This window comes from Tenrec ecaudatus, chromosome 3 (genome assembly GCF_050624435.1).
Source record: "Tenrec ecaudatus isolate mTenEca1 chromosome 3, mTenEca1.hap1, whole genome shotgun sequence".
In the NCBI taxonomy this organism is placed as follows: domain Eukaryota; kingdom Metazoa; phylum Chordata; class Mammalia; order Afrosoricida; family Tenrecidae; genus Tenrec; species Tenrec ecaudatus.
In genome coordinates, this window is record NC_134532.1 from 160,673,680 (window position 1) to 160,680,493 (window position 6,814).

Sequence of the window (6,814 nt, forward strand, 5' to 3'; positions counted from 1 at the left end):
TGATGCCTCATGATCACGCAAGCTGGTATGCTTCTTTCATGGGGCTTTGTTGCTTCCCTATTATATGGCCACTTGTTTAACCACAGGCCTTTAAGATCCCAGATGCTATATCTTTTAATAGCCAGACACTATCAGCTTTCTTCACCCCATTTTCTTATGCACCTGCTTTGTCTTCAGTGATTGTGTCAGTAGGTGACAATCATAAACTGCAGCCTTATTAGAACAAACCATTCTTGAGTTGAGGTACGATTAAAATAGAGGCCAGAGTCCATCTGCTTGCTTGTTGAATTTGCATATATATACATATATATATATTTCCTCTTAGTAATTATTATCATTTTAAGAAACTACCTCCCCTACTACATGAAACTCTCTTTTAAACTCAAATCTGCTTCCTGTACAACAGTGTGGATCACCTTTGCTTGTCACAGGCCTTATAAACCCTGTGCATTTCATAATCCTTGTCCATAATGAAATGCTAATGTAATAAAAAGAGGAGACAGGAAGGAGAGACCGAATTATTAAAGAAGTAGAAAAGAAAATGAAAATAAAGTAACAAAAAGGATATATCCTTAGCAATCTCTCTGTAAGGTTTGAAATTTTGTTTTATTTAATAACTTATTTTTATCACCCAGAAAATTCTGTTACCTAAAAATAAGTCACTGGACTCTATATTTTTATCAGGTTATAGATCCATCAAAATGCAAATATTAACATTATTTAAAATATATAATCTTACTAATGTCTCCATAATGAAACCATTTTTCACTTTTTCACATTTCACAAAATATTATATGTCAAATATGCATAAAAATTACATGTTATTTGCAATAAAATGTCAAGAAAGAAAATAAATTAATCCCAGAATGGCTAAGATTACAAGCAGCCTTGAGGCTCCAATAATAAACTGAGAATCCTATTTACTCATTATTTCTGTTCAAAAATGGTGTGAATTTATTTCCCTACATTTAAAGTCTCCTTCCCTAGATAACGCTTATCAGCTTGAATATGCAGGTGTTTATATTGACTTAAAGGGGCCCTGATGGGGCAGGGGGTTACAAATATGGTCAGTGTTTCAAACTTCAGCTGCATCATGGAGAAAGATGAAGCTCAGAATCTCTAGGGAGCAGGTCTACCCTTGCTAATACAGTCACTGTGGGTCAGAATAGACTCCACGGCCGTGGTTTTGGTGGGTTTAGGTGGGTAAACAGTAGAGTAAGTGGCAGAGTTTCCTCCTTCAGTACCTGTGGGTACCAGCCCATGCACCGCACGTGAGACCAACACAGTTCTGTCAGTGGAGGACCTTAAGTTGTTAACAATCTACTTCCAAAAAAATACTAATGAACACCATGTGAACCATAGTAGGCCAACTGGTGCCCAGTCATGGGTAGATCTCAGAGTAGGGACACTTTGCTCTGCTGTGGCCAGTGTGACCCTAAATGATTAGAAGGGAGCAACATGTGTTTCTTTTGCCAGAAACCTAAACTTTGTTTGACAAAAGGATATTCACAACATTTTAAATCTCCACTATAGAAGTTTGTATTCCTATTTACTTTTATAAGCAAGCAAGTCAAAAAGCGTTAGTACTTCATTTGCAGCTTACACGTGCAAAGGTTCATTACAAATAAACTATGTCAAGACAAGTCTCTGGGATCAGTGAATGCCTACAGATTCTCTCCAGAACAACACGTCTCAAGACCATTAGGGTGACTTTAAAAGAAAGTCCAGTCAGAACCATGGCTTCTAAGATAATCAAGTGGACCACTTAAATTCGAAGAAAAGAGGACAGATCGAAAAGTTATGTTGACAGTTTTTTAAGAGGGATTTTCTTGACTTAAACAGAATGATCACTAGAGCTTATTCTATAGAATTTTTAAGATATTGAAAACTAAATTGTGATCAAAAGACCTCGAAAATTGTGCTGAGGAATATTTTAAATCACCACAATGAAACTTCTCATTCTTTGGGGGTGGCAACGGGCTGTCATAGAGAAATCCATTGGACGACCTTAGTCCATCCATGTTGTAGACTTGCTCTTTCCTCTTCAGACACCACTCTTGCTTAATTACAAAGAACATTGTAAAGGAGAACATTAAAATGATTTGAGTCCCTTGAAGTCACCAAAACTACTGCTTTGAAGTAATTTAAATCAATGAGATTTAAATTCCCATCTACACTTCATGATCACACGGAATGTGTGCTTCTTCCATGTGGGCTTTGTTGTTTCCCTGCTAGATGACTGATTTTTAACTTCAAGCCTCGAAGACCCCAGATGCTATATAATTTAATAGCTTGGAACCATCAGCTTTCGGCACCACATTTGTTTATGAATCCCTCTTGTTTGCAGTGATCATGTTGGATGAGTATCCTACATTGCCGCATTATTAGAAACAGCCGTTATTGTACTGAGGGCAGATATAAGTTGAGGCCCAAAATCCATGTTTCCTTGTTGAATAGATAGGTAGATAGATAGATAGATAGATAGATAGATAGATAGATAGATAGATAGATAGATAGATAGATAGATAGACCTATCTTTACTAACCTTATATATTTACATGTATGCATATTTTGCTTACTTGTAAATTTTACATACTTGTACTTTCCTCTTTTTCTTTTTTCTTTCCTCCTTCCCCAATATCATGTTTAATGATCCTTCACCTCTCAGCAATTCCTCTTGAATATATTTCAATTGATTAAACACCACCAGGAATGCTACAATCTCCTCAACATCAATTTTAGATACAGTACCCATTCCCTGTCTCTATAATTATTGGCTCATCACTCCCCTGCCCCTGCCTCCTCTTCTCCTATGCCTCCCACAAACCACTGGTCCCATTGCTGTCTTCTTGGAATTGCTTATCCTGCATATCTTGTACAGATAGACACCAAAAAGTACAGTGACCACAGAAGTAGTTCCAAATCGAACTGTTGTCCTGACAGTGTAGGTGAGTATTCCTCTATTAAATAGCAAGTAGGCCTTGTTTTACACCATTGGCCCCATCCACTTTTCTTTCAAAGATACATATCCCAGGACCTGCTTACCTTGTAGCCCTTATACCCCTGGAGTCCTCAATCTTCTTGTTGGAGGAGCAAGCCTGCAACAAGACCCCATTGCTCTTCCTGCCATCAAGGATGGAGCAATCTAGTGCCCCACCCCATTGTACCTTTAGACTCAGTGTGGCCCCTTGTGTATAACAACCAACTAGTTTAGAGGAGATTCCAAGTACTCATCCCTGAATCAGAAGTCTGCAATCGAGATTCCTCTTTGGAATGGGCAAATACATGGATCCCTTCCAGTCAGTTGACCAAGTAGCTTTCCCCCCAAAGTTCCTGGCGTAGAGCATTGAATGCTTTCAGTTGCTCCCTAGCTTGTTGAAACGCTTCAATTGATATTCCATCCATTACTGAATCCTTGTTTTTTTCTAATGCTTTCATTGAAGCTTGAACAGCTTCCTTCAGCAGCACTGGTTCGTGCTCACATGCCACCCCCTGAAATGCTGGAATGTTGATTAGGTTTGTGGTACAATGATTCTGTATTCTTTTCATATTGATGCTTCTTGCATCATTCAATATTTTGCCCCTAGGATCTTTCAGTATTTCAAATTGAGAATTAAATTTCGTCTTCAGTTCCTACAGTTTCAGATATGCTGAACATGTTATTTCCTTTTGATTTTCTAATTTGAGATGCTTGTACATTTAATTATAATATTTTGCTCTGTCTTCTCTAACTGTGCTTTGAAATTTTCTATTCAGCTCTTTGACCTCATCCTTTCTTCTAGTTGCTGTAGCTACTTTATGATTAAGATACATTTTAGGGTATCTCCTGATATTCACCTTGATCTTTCATATCATGCCTTTTTAATGACTTGATGCTTTCTTCATTAGTGATGGTTCTGATGTCCTACCATTAGTGATTGAGGCATCAAATCTCTTCTTGAGATGCTCTTGAAATTCAGGTGAGATAGACTCAAGATCATTTTGTGGCTCTCTTGCTTTAATCTTCTTCAGTTTATCCTTAGCTTCTACATGAGCAATTGGATTATCTGTTCCACAGTAAGTCCATCGTCTGGTTTTAGCTGCTGATATTGATATTCTCCATTGTGTCTTCTCACAGATGTAGTCCATAAGATTTCTGTTTCTTCCATCTGGAGAAGTCTGTGTCTATAATCACTGTTTGTATTGTTTGAAAAAATGACTATAAATGAGACATTGATGTTATCAAATTCTATCACGATATCTCCAACTTTCTTGTTATCATCATGCCCTTATTTTTTGAAATTATGTTCACTCTTCCCCTTCCAGCTCTTTTATTACAATAGCCAATAATTATCAATGCATCTTAAATGCTTGGCTGACCAATTTCAGACTGAAGTTGTTGGTAAAATTCTTCAGTTTCTTCATAACTAACTTTTGTGGTTGTTGCATGCATTGGAATAACAGTTGTATTCACTGGATTTCCTTGATGACAGATATAATATTTTCATTGACAGCATTGTATTTCAAGATTTATTTTTAATATCTCTTTTCTACAATGAATGCCAAGCCATTCTTTTTCCCAGCTTATTAACTCCCATGACTATCTGATTCAAAATTGCTAATACCAGTCCACTTTAGTTCACTAATGCCTAGTACATAGATTCTTAGCTATTCCAAGTCATTTTCTATGACTTCCAATTTTCCTAGATTCATTTTCTGCATATTCTAAGTTCTGATATTTAGTTCATTATTCAGCTGTTTCATCAAATGAAGATCTAAAAGTTTCCAATGTCACAGGCTTTACCTGACTCATGTCACCATGGTCACCTTCCCTCCAAAAAGTCAACTAATCCTCAGTCATATTTTGAATAACCTCAAACCTGAGAGGCCCATCAACTGGCACTTTCTCAGAAAAGGTCCATCTTCCACTCTTTAGGTCTTCAATATCTGGCAATGTTTAGCAGCTACACATAAGTTTTCAGTAGTTCCTTCCTCTGATATGGGGAGTTTCGACCTTCTCATTGTCTTAGTCTTAGTCTGGAAGATCTGAAAAACCTACTCATTTTGGATAACCTTTACAGAACTTGAAATACCAGTGGCAGAGCTTCTGTTACAGCAACATACAAGCCAGCACAGTATGACAAACTGATGGATAATTCGGGACCTATTTGCCTAGTTGTGAGGATTGTGGCTGTTTTCACCTTGAGTGGTTATCCGTAATGAAGGCTTCATTCTTGGATCTTAATCAACAACTGTTTAAAGTCCTTCTACAGCTCAGCAAGCAAGACTGTGCATTTGAATATTCAGCGTCTTAAATAAGGTTTCCCCCAGTCCTGATGCCATCTACGGCATATACTCCAGCTTCCTGAGTTATTTGCTAAGCACACCAGGTGGATAAGTAAGATCAGAGAATACAACCCAAACACATTACTTTCTAAATTTGAACAATATAGTAGTGATTTTTTTCTCACACAACTCACTCTTGATCTATGTACAAGTTCCACCTGAGCACAGTGAATTGTTCTGGAATTCCGACTTTTCTCAAAGCTATATAAAGTTTGTTATAACCCACACATTTGAATAGATTGGCATAGTAAAAACAAGCAAACAAAAAACAAAAGCAAGCAAACAAAAAGATGTTACTCCAGTAAGCATCTTTCTGGCATTCTCTGCTTTTAGCCAATATCCATCTAACAGCAGCAATGATATCCCTTGCTCCACATTCTCTTCTGAATGTGGCCTGAACCTCTCTCTGTCAGCTCCCCGTCAATGTATTGCTGCCAACCGTATTGGATATTAGTCGAGAATTTACTTGCAAGTGACGTGAATGACACTGCTCTGTAATTTGAACATTCTGTTGAATTACATTTCTTTTTAATGGATATAAATATGGATTTCTTCTAGTCAGCTGGCCAAATCTCTATCTATCTATCTATCTATCTATCTAACTAGCTAGCTAGCTATTTATTTGTTTTTCTTTATGCAGTCTACTTCAATGCTGGAAGACCACGGGATAGGAAGCAAGGCACTGGTTGGGGTCTCCGGTTTTCTCTGAAAAGGGACACTATGAGGGGCCCACAGACAGGGCCTGCCATAAATCCAAACCCATGCGTGAGTTGACCAAATATCTATCTTCCACAATTCTTGGCATAGATGAACTAGTTCTTCCGGTGCTTCATCAACTTGATAAAACATTCCCATTGGTATTCTATAAATTCCTAGAGCATTTATTTATTTTTTTATTGAACACTTTCAGGGCAGCTTGGACTTCTTCCTTCAGTACCATTGATTCTTACATCTTGACATGATTGAAGATTGACTAGTTCTATTTGTTACAATGACTGTATTCTTTCTATATTCATTTGATGCTTCATACATCATCAGTGACAATATTCCAGCTCCAAGATTGAATTGTTTCTTGAGTTCTTTACAGTATATGTTGAGCCTGTTCTTCCTTTGTGGTCTTCTAACTCTAGGTTTTTCTCACCATATGTAGAAATGTGTATGTATGTATAAATGTGTGTCAAAATGGCTTACACTATTGTAGTAGTGGACAAGTATAATCAAGGTCAGTCTGATTCAAGTCTGTTGTTGAGGGCTAAACTGGAGGCTTCTCTGAACTCATGTAGCTGCAGAGGGGACCATCCACAAACAGAAAGAGGACAGAGCAAGAAGACAAATCAGGAATACAGGCTGATGGATGCAGATGAATCCAAGGTCAATAGGTTAGGTTGTGGCTGTATAGATTAATGAATCCAAGATCAGCAGGTCAGATGGCAGGTCACCTGGGTCACCAGGTTTGACAGGCAAGATAATAGTTCATTAAGTCAAGTCC

The 6,814-nt window shown here is 37.7% G+C and overlaps 1 non-coding gene across 1 annotated transcript; it reads right to left on the minus strand.

The window, feature by feature from the left end:
* Positions 1–5,955: 5,955 nt before the first annotated feature.
* LOC142444149 (small nucleolar RNA SNORA42/SNORA80 family) lies at positions 5,956–6,090 on the minus strand. Its single transcript, XR_012783809.1, has one exon. It is a non-coding gene; the product is annotated as a small nucleolar RNA SNORA42/SNORA80 family (small nucleolar RNA).
* Positions 6,091–6,814: the final 724 nt, after the last annotated feature.